The sequence below is a fragment of the Lemur catta genome, chromosome 4 (genome assembly GCF_020740605.2).
Source record: "Lemur catta isolate mLemCat1 chromosome 4, mLemCat1.pri, whole genome shotgun sequence".
Classification (NCBI taxonomy): domain Eukaryota; kingdom Metazoa; phylum Chordata; class Mammalia; order Primates; family Lemuridae; genus Lemur; species Lemur catta.
In genome coordinates this window covers 8,289,341-8,301,347 of record NC_059131.1, presented here as the reverse complement: position 1 = coordinate 8,301,347, position 12,007 = coordinate 8,289,341, and positions in this window count along the sequence as shown.

Sequence of the window (12,007 nt, the reverse complement as noted above, 5' to 3'; positions counted from 1 at the left end):
AATTACATACTTTTTTCCTTTCCTCATTAGTTACAGCAAGCTTTTTCTCAGTGAAAACATTTCCTTTGTGACTTGCATGCAATCACTGTGATTTCCTAATAAGGAAATACACTCAAAGTCTGCTCAAGGCCTCTATTTCCCAGCACTTGGGGACTGCAGATTAGGGGAGTAATCACTGGGGCTGTCATGCTAATTGCCCATTCAAGTTTCTGTCCTAAACTTTGATGAGCAGAACAAAGCATCCAAGAAGAAAGAGCAAAACAAAAAGGAGTTTATTTAAAAAATGTGATTTTCTTTAGGTTTGTATTTATAAAGGTTCTAATTCCAACTGATAACTTTTAATGTAGACCAGAAAAAAAGTAGTTGTTCAGTTAACGGTTAATTTTGATCAATCTTGAATGATTGATTTACTCATTTGACAGACATGTGGCAAATCTTGGGATGCAGAGATGAGTCTGAATGCTTCTGCATTCAAGGTGCTCACAGGCTACTAAGAGAAGGAAATCAGTAAATAAATACAGAGGTACGATATAAGTTCTCTGATGAAATTCTGCATGGGAATAGAACACAATTCTACTGAGGGGAGAACAGGCCAAAGAGGCTCCTTAGAAGGGACTGTAGGCTGAGCAGGTGTTGACCAGACAGGTGTGCCAGGACAGAAACGGGAGGTAGATGGTCATTCAGAAAGTGGGGCAAGTGTGAACAGGGACATGGAAACACAGGAAAATTCTGGGAATAAGGAAGCAATCCTGATGTCTAAGGTAATGTAGGGTAATGGGGCAGTGGGTGGGGAGGTGAAGACTGGCAAGAGAAAAAGCCAGAGAAATAAAGATCTTCTGGGCAAGTGGAGACGAGGACTTGACCCGTGGGAAGCAGAGGAGAAGGGGGAGCAAGGTTGGGCTCAGGAGGTGGCATCACGGCCATGTTCATGTGGGAGAGGCCAGAGTCCGGGACACTACTTAGCTTCCTATTATAACTTGGGCTACCAGAAACATGGTGGCATTACTGAGAAAGGAAACCCAGGTGGAAGAGACTTTGTTATTTATATTTTCTTTTAATTTCATGAAATAAAATTGAACTCTTTTTACTTGTAGATGTAAACAAATGTAAAGAATTTTCTTAGCTGGTAGCTCATGAGACCTAAGAAATGAAAGTAAAATCCTAAGGCACCCAACCAACTGAACAGACACCCTCTTGGGGAAGGGGACCCCAGAGAAACCTTAAAATCTGAGTTCCTGGGCACCATGGGACATGATGTCAGACACACCTGGTTATACCCCCTCCCTCGCTAACTGCCTTTAGACTCTCTTTCCTGTGGGTTAAACAGAAACTGGCTCTTTCAGAAGATTCACTCCCCTGCTGATGTCAAGCAACCACCCCAAGCCTCTCCTCCCTCTCTGCAGGTTCCACACAGCAGCTGGGCAGCATTTCTTCCAGGAGACCACCCACCATGGAGTGGCTCTGAGCAGTTCACCGGAGGCTGAGGACAGAGGGCCTTGTCCTCCTAGTCACCTTTTGACATCAAAGGGCCGAAAACTCCACCCTGGGATCCTACTAATGCTGCCTTTCGTGTGCATGGGTCCCACAGCTCAGTTGTGCGTGCGTGTTTCTCCTGTATCACATTAGGATACTCAGCCTCCCTGCTCAGCATAAATCCCTGTTCCTTTTACCCTCCTGGAAGCGCTTGCCCTCCGCTCCTGCCCCGAGCCATGCTTCTCAGCCTGCTCCTTTCCAAGTTTACGAGCCTTGTGATTCTTCAGTTGACAGACCATAGAACACTTGCCCTCATATAAGTTCATGAACAATATATTGTTAATAGCAGGAAAAACAAGACTGGAGATGTAGGAGGAAACAGAAGAAAAAAAAAAACTAAATGGAAAACATGTGATCTATGGAGTTGGACAGAAGATTCAAGATCTGACTAGACCACAAAGTAAAATTTGACTTCAAAGACAATTATGCAAATATATGGGTGTTAATAGTATGATAATTAAATATGCTAATGTGTATAACAACTAAAAAGCCTTTTTCCTCCCTTCTGCTCTTCCTTGGTTTTGCTGTATTTTGATATATTCAAGATTCCCAGGCTGATGTTGCGGCTGAGACGGAAGGAATGTGAGGTCCTCCCACATCCGGATACCTCCCTCTCTGTTCCCATGCTCCTTTGCTTCTTTCAGCAATCTCGGAATGATGAATTAGCATTTATTACCTTCCACAAGGCTGGTTTCCTTCTTCAAGACCTCCCTCTGCTGAGAATCTCTCAGGCCTTCTGTCTACTAACTCTCTCCCAGCTCTCTAACATTTAATTTCTCTATTTGCTCTGACAGCTTTCTCTTGACCTTCTGACATGTGCATTTTCCCTCCAATTTAGAAAAGACAAACCGGCATTTCCCTTAATCTTGCTCTTCCTGTCCCACATTTTTCCTCCTTGTCATTTTGTCCCAAGCAAAGCAATTAACAGATGGACTCTGAGCATCATTTCACACTCACTCCTGAGCTTCCTGGACCTGGATTCTTCACTGAACTGAAAATATGTTGGTGTGTATCTGTCCCTGTCCCAGCTTGGACCCAGACGAGGTGCCCAGGAGCTGGAGCCCTGTGCTGGGGGCTGGGACGGAGAGGCATGTCACAAAACAGCAGGAGGCAAGTCCGAGGGGGCCCTCGCTTGAGGATACTGGGGGTGCCGTAGACAGTGGTTTAAGAAACGAAGAGAGAATGAGCATAAGAGGGGAAAATTTATATGGGAATTTGATTAGAGTAGTAGCTGCCGGAAGTAGAAATTGTCTATCTTTTTTTATTGTCAGGCAAATGCATCCTTGTTGAGAATAAAACCTTACAGAAAACCCAGTACCCAGTGCCGATTAGAGCTGTCCTCACTGACGCAGGGGGAGGACATCTTGCCCAGTTGGTGATGAAAAGGCAGGGGCAGAACAGAGGGCTCTTAGGGTTGGCAAGGTCTCCTTGTGCCTGGTCCAGGTGCCTTTGCTTCATCTCTTCTCCAAATCTCTACCACTTTGAACACTTTCTCTCCACTAACCTTTCCCTCACATTTCCCTGCCCTCACTTCCCTGCTTTGGACCTGAGGCTGTGGGGAATGACAGAACACTGGTTACTTTCCATTTCTCTAATTTTTCTGTGGATTTTTTGCTGGCTCCATTTCTCTCTCATCCCATCTAGAGCTCTGTGCTCCCCTTTCTTTACCCCCCTCTGCTGTGGAGAACTGATCTGAACTGTCACCTCTACAGGGGATGACCCCATTTGCACCCCAAAGCCAAGCCAGCCTCAAGGATTAATGTGGCCTGAACCCCCTCCACTGTCCTGACTCTGCACATCCAACATGAGCAGTCTCTGCCCCCAAACACATTCCTCCTCCTCCCAACAGCCTTTCTCTTAATGTCTCTGCTCATAAATAATTCCACTGCCCCAGGTCCTGTAATTGGTCAGTTAACTAATTTCGTCTGTTTTTCCTTTTGATTTTTTTGGCATCTGTCATTTTGTCTCCACCTCATGGCCTCTGCCTTAGTTCTCAGCGGGACTCACGTAGCGGTCTCTGCCTGTTACCTCCGGGTCCTGGTGTCCTCTCTGCCACCAGCTCTCACAGTCTGACCTTCTGCAAGTGTTGGAGCCTCAGCACAGCTTCCTGCCACACATCTGGCCAACCCAGACTCAAACTTCGGTTTTCTGTTTTCTGTCTCCAAATTCTATATTCTACACTTGACATTTTCCTAACTGGGATGTTTCATGCAGTGTGTACAGACACCAGAAAAGGTGGGAACTTTATACATTGGAAACAGGTGAAGAATAAACACCAAGTTCATTCATTTGGTTGTTGAATAAGTCGTGGAGCATAAGAGGAAACATGGAGCTAAAATGAGCCCTGCAGAAAGGCACTGCAGTGTGAACCTGAAAAGCAGGGAAAAGACCCCCTTCCCATTGATTCTAACTCTGTGACAGACTCCATTCCCCAGACCCCACCCATTTCACATTGGAATAATTTCAGACTCAGAGAAATTAAGAAACCTTTCCAAGCTTGCCTAGCTTGGGGCAGAGGCAGGCATCTCACCGTGTTTGTCTCCAAAACTGGTTTCTCCTTAGTGCATCATGTTCTTTAAAACCTGGGAACTGTAACCACATTCTCATATGCAGGCACGTGCACATACATACACGCACATGCGTGTAAACACACATACACTTGCAGCTCTGCCAGTGGAGAGTAAAAGGTGCATGGTAGATTCATTTAACAATTAATGGATTAAATCACCATCTCTTTTCCTTAGTTCCTAAATCATGTCTCCTGTTTCTTATTCTGTACCCTGTTCTTCATGCCCATGTCCTAAGGATAAATTTGTAAGGAAATGCGTCTATTCAACAGTATAATAACCTTACTTGCTCCCTCTCCCAGACACTGCACTTAGCAAAGTTACTTGCAAGCAGTAGGTCTTGCCCATGCAGCTTTGCTCTTCCCTTTATCTGCAGAAACCCATTTGCACCTGAGTTCAAGGTCTTGGGTAGTCTAGTCTGTAATCCTGGCTTGGCTGACCTCCTTGGAGCAGAATCAAGACCACTGCCTGCTGCCTCTACCTCTGAGCCGGTAGTCAGGCCCTTCCCAACCTCCCAGGGGAGTGAGTTCCTGCCAGTCAGCTCATTTACATCATAATAACATTCTGTCTTCCGTGGCTTTCTACCTTAAAAAAGCAATGAGTGCTTTTGACAGTCTTTCTTTCCTGATGAGATGTCTGATAAGCTGTCTCTCTTAGACAAAAAGTTACTTTATCACAGTGTTTTACAAACAGGGAGAGAGTTGTCAAGATCCAAATGAAAGTTCTGTCTACTTCCCCAGCTCCAAGGCTCCACGGGAGAGCAGAGGAGACCTGCATCCCTGAAATGCAGCAGCAGCAGTGGCAGGCATCTGAGCCAACACACCGCCGATGGGACACACCCAGAGGAAGATTTTTGAAGAGGATCATGGAGGTACAGCCAACCTCTCTTCAACACAGAGCAGTGTCATGCAAAGAAAGAGCTCTCCATCCGTCTCAGACTTGGGTTCAAATCCTGCTTCACCTTACTTAGTAACCTAGGGCATGTGACTAAACCTCTCAGCCTCAGTTGAGCCATCTAGTCTCATAAAAGGGAAAAGAAACTATTAATACCATGTAGGAAGAGCCAGCTACATGCCAGGCCCTCTGGTCATTACATGTTTATAAACCTCACCTCACCATATCCTCACAAATCTAAGAATTGGAGATCATTTCCCCTCCTTTTCAGATTGTTGAAAGAAATAAATTTTTTTGATAACCACCTTATGCCCCATTCTTTTTCCTCCAAGGAGCCTAGAAGTCCGCATCCAACATATTCATATCTCTAATGAGTAGGGTACAGGGAGCCCAAATTTACTGAGGCCATCCAAGGTGTTGTGTACCATTTTGGCATTTTATATCCTTAGTTTATTTTTGTATCAGAACTAGAGGCAAATATCATTATCCCCAACAGTAGAGGAAAAGGATTCAGAAAAGCGCCATCTCTAGCCTGGAGCTACCCAGTGGGTCAGGGCTAGGTCAGGATTCACACTCAAGCCTGGCTAACTCTGAAGTCTCTACGCTTCGCACACCACGCGCTTCCCACTCTTTTATTCCAGGGCTTATGAAACCATTGAAGATGTCTCATCATTCTTGATTAACAAAATCATTTTGTAAGTTACATCACCCAATCTTTATTAAAATCTTCCAGAAAATTCCAGTTTTTGATAGTAATGAATCAGTATTGAAATTTACTATAGTTTGGGTTTTTTTATACTTAATTATGCTAATTGCTATTTCTAAGCATACTTAGCATTTTGAATTATTTAGTGTAATTACGTCAAACAACATGTTTAATTTGTCATGTCAAGTACAATAATTAGTAATAGTTCTTGAAAGTATGTCATTACAAATTTGAGATATTTAGAAGGTGTAATTATGTCAGATGTGATAATACTAAAGAGTAATACTAACACTTATAGAAAAACGTTGCCGCAAATGTTTTGAAAGTTTAACGTTTCGGCTACTTTAAATATCTCTGTTGTTCAACAAAAGTCAAATCTGGTATGGTTTAGTGGTTTTCTTTTTAATTAAGAGAATAAAAATGAAGTTGTGGATAACAGTTGAACTAATGTTTAATCCATCAAATGCCCCTTCCTGTTTTTTTTTTTTTTTTCTTCACTCTGGAGTGAATACTAGTGGTTTTCCATATTAAGTAGTTACACTTAAAAAATGATTCTGGGGAAATAAGGACAATCCAGAAACAAATGGATGTTTTTCCAAATATGGAAATTTCAGGCAAAAGCAAGAGAGTAAGAGGTGAGTTAAGTGGCCAGACCATTCCGTGGCTGTGTGGCTTGCCAAATCACTGGCATATTTCATTTTCAGTCACCTGTGCTGAGAGATGGGGACAGTGCATGCTGTTTGTGGAGGGGAAATGAAATGACACTAAATTGCTTTGTAGTTATGGGTAGTTTGCCGGTGTATATACTGTCATCATTATCTGGATAGTCCAGACTTAATCAAGAGCAATAGTAGGAAATGAAAGGATTGCATATGGCAGTAAGCTGCTTACCAACTGACTGGTCCCGGACAAGCCATTTTGCCTCCCTGAGCTTCAGTTTTCTTAGCTCTTCCTCCACCCCTCATTTTCCAGTTTTTTTGAAAACTGAGTGTGGTTTTTAAGGGCCTTTGGGTTTAGACACCCTTGATTTAGAATCCCAGCTCTCACCACTTAAAGGTTGAAAGTAAACAAAGGACTCTCCCCCTCCCTTCTTCTTTAAGTGTGTATATATTTGGGGCAAGGAGAAGAAAAAGGAAAATTTATAATAGAACAAGTATCCTCCTTCCCACCCAAGACTGATGATTCCGGTGGCAGGGGGGATCCTTTTGATATTTTCACTACTTGGTTTTACATTAGAGTCATACCTCTCAGTGTGCAAGAGCCACACCTGGTGCCCATGTCCTATAGGGCCAATTTCACTTCCAAGAGCCTGTTAAACTCTACCTTCATGTGGCAAGGCTGTCCTGATTCTGCAGGTGACAGACAAATAGCTGTCTGTCCTTCCAGACTCGTCCTAGGCATTACCTCTTCTGTAGAACCCTTCTGTTCTGTAACTTCATTCCTCGGGGTAGAATTGATTATGCCTTTCTTTGTGGCCCTAATTTAGCGGCACATTATCTCTTCGGTAATTTTATCGTAGACTCCTGTTCTTACTTGCTTGGTTTCTTCCATTAAATAATTGGAACTCTTTGAGGGGTAGGGCCTGTGTCTTGAGTGTTAGATGGATATCTGTATATTCCCCAGTATTTAGCACTGGCCAACTGGCCAGGCATATGGTAAAAGTTAAGCAAATGTTTGTTCAATGAGTTAATAAATGAATCAGCATTGGCATGATGTCTAAAATGAAAGCTAGAAATAAAAAGCATTCAGAATTTGAATTCAAACAAAAGTGGTTAAGTTGTTCACTCATTCATTTATTAATTCTACAATCACTATTGATCATTGGCTAAAGTACCAGGCATTTGGCTAGGCTCTGAAGACGTATCGGTGAACTAATTTAACACAGATACATTTTCCTTATATTCTGGTACAGTGTTTCTCAAAGTGTGATTGAGGAATTACCTACATCTGAATCAAAGGGGGATGTTATAAATGAATACTTATATCATGGATATTATAAGTGGGTCACACCCTCTCGCCTGCTAAATTAAACTCTCTGGATGTGGGCCATGGAATTTCCATTTTTAACAAATACTTGATTCTTCTATTTCTTCAAGTTTTAGAATGACTAGGTTACATGTTGACTTAGTTACATGCAAAGTGTGTGAACTTGGAATAGTTATTCAACATCTCAGAATCACAATTTCCTCATCTGTAAAATGAGACCAGCACTGCCCAGCACAGAATTTAGTGGAGGGCTATAAATCATCTCTTTAAGGTGCCTCCTAGGTGTTTAGTTAATGTTCAGTTTTTGTTCCAAAGGAAATAATGCTGCAGGTTCCTGTGCTCCAGGAAATGGCCTGAACATGTGATTTTTCAAAATCAAATCTACTTTTACTATAGTAAAACATGTATCCATTCAAAATGAACAGCCACTTCACAGGTTGTCAGTTTTGTCAGCTTAGATCTTTCATAACATGTTTCCAACTCAATTTGGCAACAATTTATCGAGTACCCACTCAAGTGACAAAGATGCTGAGGTGAAGTTCTTGACTTCCAGTCACTCATGGTCATATTGGGGATACAGACCCATATATATTAGCTATGGACCAAGCAGGAAAATGAACCATTTGGAGTCTTGCAAGAAGTTAGTTATTCAGGGATGAAAGGTGGAGAAGCCAACCAGAGCACAGGGAGGCAAGACAGAAATTGGGAAGAGCCGTAAACTGCTCCCACGCCTTGGCTGGAAGGACAAAGAGGAAGGCAGTGTCATCAGCACCCGGATGCTGAGATCACCTGGCCCAAGCTGCAGCCACCATGAGCTTCCCTGGAGGGAGCTGGAGAAAAAGCACAGAGTGAGCTGCTGCTGGCACAGAGGGAGGGAAAGCAATGTCCTGGCTTTGTCCTTCCTCTCACCCTTCCATCTCTTGCCATCTTTTGTGTTGACTCTTTGGAGTTAGGCCCAGAATTGGCATAGTGTCACTTCTGCTGCATTCTGTTGGTCAAAGCAGGTCTGGCCAGGTCAGATTCAATGGGAGGGGAAATATTATCCGCTTCTTGAGGGAAGAGTGGCAGCTAAGTACAGGGAAGGGAAAAGTTGTTGGCACCTGTCTTTGTAGACCACCTGTATCAACATTTTACACAAATTGCTTAGGAGTAATGTCAAATAGAGTAATTAACTTCTCAGGAGAAGAACCATGGGCTTTGCGATGTAACGTGGACAGTTAAGAAGACCAATAACTGGCTGTGACCCTGCTGTCCTCCAGCCCATGCCACTATGCACTGGCTGACACGGCAGAGCATTTGAGGCCTGGAGTTGACCAAGGGGCAGAGCAGGGGAAGTTGCTTCATTGCAGCAATACTCTGTCCCTGAAAATTCTCCCAGACCTTTAACGAGCCACATGCTTACCATTTTGCAGTTCTGCTTTTTTTTCTTTTTTTTTATTAACTCCTCCCAGGTTTCATCTTGAGCTTGGTAGTGATCAGAAATTGTTGCTGTGATGTATCTTCATGAAATCTGCAATTAGAATCCTGGCTTTGCAGTTTACTAGCTGTCTGATGTTGGTTACTCCTTGGGCTCTTCTAAACATCATTTTCCTGGTCTTTAACTTGATGACAATCATGCCTTCCACGGAGAGAAACCAGTATTACTTTTCTTTCTCATTCTTTTCCACTCTCCTACTCTCCTTTTCTTCTTTTCTTTATGAATAACTCTGCATAGTTCTATGTGATGCTTTAAATACCCTTGCGTTTCACTTTGATAGTTTTTAAATATAAGCAGAGTTCCTGGCACACATTGAGAACATAATATATATGTTTTATGAATAAATGAATGACCAAATGAATGAATTTTATAAAGCATATATTCTTATATTCAAAGAGACGTGCTTTTCAAGTGATGTGAGCATATATGCTATGCAAACAGGGACTATGGGCTGCCGTTACACAATGATGCCAGGATATGCTGAGGTCCCTACCCAATCCTGAGACATTGCATCATTCCTGGAAGAGCACTTCGATCATTCCCCTGAGTCTTTCATCCTGCAAAGAAGAAAGGACTGCTCAGGTGGAAATTAAAGACCCCTAGAAAAGAGAACAAATAATTTACAGTCAATCATGCTGAGGAAGACAGTGTGATAGTGGTGAAGAAAGTGCATTCCAAAGTCCATCAAAGTGGAATCAGATCTCAGCTCTGCTTCTTCCTACTTGTTCTAGAATCGGGGTGCAAAGTGAAGGCAGGGGATAGAGAAAGGAGGGAAGAGCAGTTGCATTTCATGTGCATGTGCTCTAGAAAGAATAGGAGCTGGGAGCCTGACTCTGCTCTTCCTTCTTCCAGCTACTAGAACTACATGCCTTTTCAAAAACTGGAATTTTAAAGACACAGCCATCATCCTAAGTGAAGTAACTCAGGAACAGAAAAATAAATGCCACATGTTATCATGTATAAGTGCAAACTAAAACTTTCGCTACATAATGGCACACAGCTTGGTAGAATGGACACTGGGGACTCACAGGGTGCAGGATGAAAGCTACCTATGGGGTACAGTGGTATCCAGCTTCACCACTGTGCAATGTATACATGCAGTGGAATTCAACTTGTACCCCCTAAACCTATTAAAATAAAAAAATTTTAAAATAAAGTTATATATTTTGGGTAGAATATTGTCTTGATAGATAAACCGATTACTTTATTTGAACGTGTCGGAGTTTCTAAAGAATAGTCTCTTTCATGGCACCTTTCTAAGTGATTTTCAAGAGCCATTTGCCTGTATTTCATGTGCCACCTATAGTAATTTTATAATCCTACTTCCACATGAAATATGTTTTTATTACACGTTACCAGAGGGACACAGAGTAGGCCCCACACAGTGGATATATTATATTGGACTTCACTTAGTGAGTGCTCATATCTACCAGGCACCATGCCAAGCCCTTTGCATGCATCACCTCCAACCCTTGCAGTAGCCTCTATGATTCCCATTTAACAAAGAAATGCAAAGAAGGCAGCCATCCCACTGGGCCTATTCAGCCAGTACGAGGCGGAACCGGAATTCCAGGCTGTCTCCAGCTGACACACGGCCCATGCTCATTTTGTCTTTCACACCAATTCATTGAAGCTCAGTGTCACATTAAGAGGCTACTTCTCTTCTTAGGCTTCCTAAGTTTTCCCTTCTGTGAAATGGAAGTTTGGAGTCTCTAACTCTAACATGTGCAATTCCATGTAATAGCAAGGCAGGCTGGCTGCTCCGAACCACAGAGTGCATCCTGCAGGCACAACCCAGAGATAATGCCCTTGATGGGCCTCCAGGCCTTTGCAGGTCTTCTGCTGAATCTTCTGTTATCCTGTTGTCCCCCTAGAGTGAGGGTGGGTAGAAGACATGGTGGAGTGAACAGTAATCTGTACTGTATGGCTGTGACATTTTGAATATCATTTAACAGGGCTGGCAAGGTCATGTGGATGTCAAATCCATTATCTCCTTTTACTGTACTCCTTGTTGAAGGTATTAACTTTCATATCATCCCTCTTTACCATTGACTCTATCAAAAGATCAGGCTTTGGGCCAAAACCTGCTCTGGCTTCAGGGGAGGGATTTGTTTGTGAATCCTGTTTATGCCAGGGACGGTTCACCATCCATACTCTAAAAAGATCCAATGTGTCGGTCAGGCTGGTGGGCACACACACAGGCACTGAAAGAGACAAGAGACTCTACTGCTGACAAGTGGAAGTGTCATGAGATCACAGAGTTGAAGCCAAGATTAGTGATAATTCCGTCAAACTCCCCCTTTCCTGGAGAAAATATTAGTGACCCTGAGCTAGTGGCTTGCACAAGGCCCCAGATCTGAATTTCTTAAGACATTTATTTATCTGAGTCCACAGGGGTTCCAGCTCCAGCTCCCCCTTTCTGGCTGTACAGCATTTCTTACTGCTAATCGTAGAAACTTCCATTTACCACTATTTGCTTTTACAATTGCTTTGTTGTGTAAAATGCACCATTTCTCTTACCACCCTCTTCTTTTTGGACTGATGAACTCCTATTCTTTCTCAAAGGCCAGCTCAAATGCTATCTTCCTCCCTGACTGCTGAAGGATCAAAACTACCTCTTCCTTCCCCTGGGACCCCACCCTCATCGGCTTACACGTGCTTTAACATGTATGGATCGTGTTGTAGCACATCTGCTTCACAGTGAGCTTTTCAAGGGCAGGGTTAATGCATTGTTCATGCCTTCACTTGCTCACCCAGTGCCCACCAGAGTTTCCAGAACATGGAGGCTACTTAGCAAATATTTGCTGAAGACGTGAACTTCACGTATTTAATTTATGTATTTCC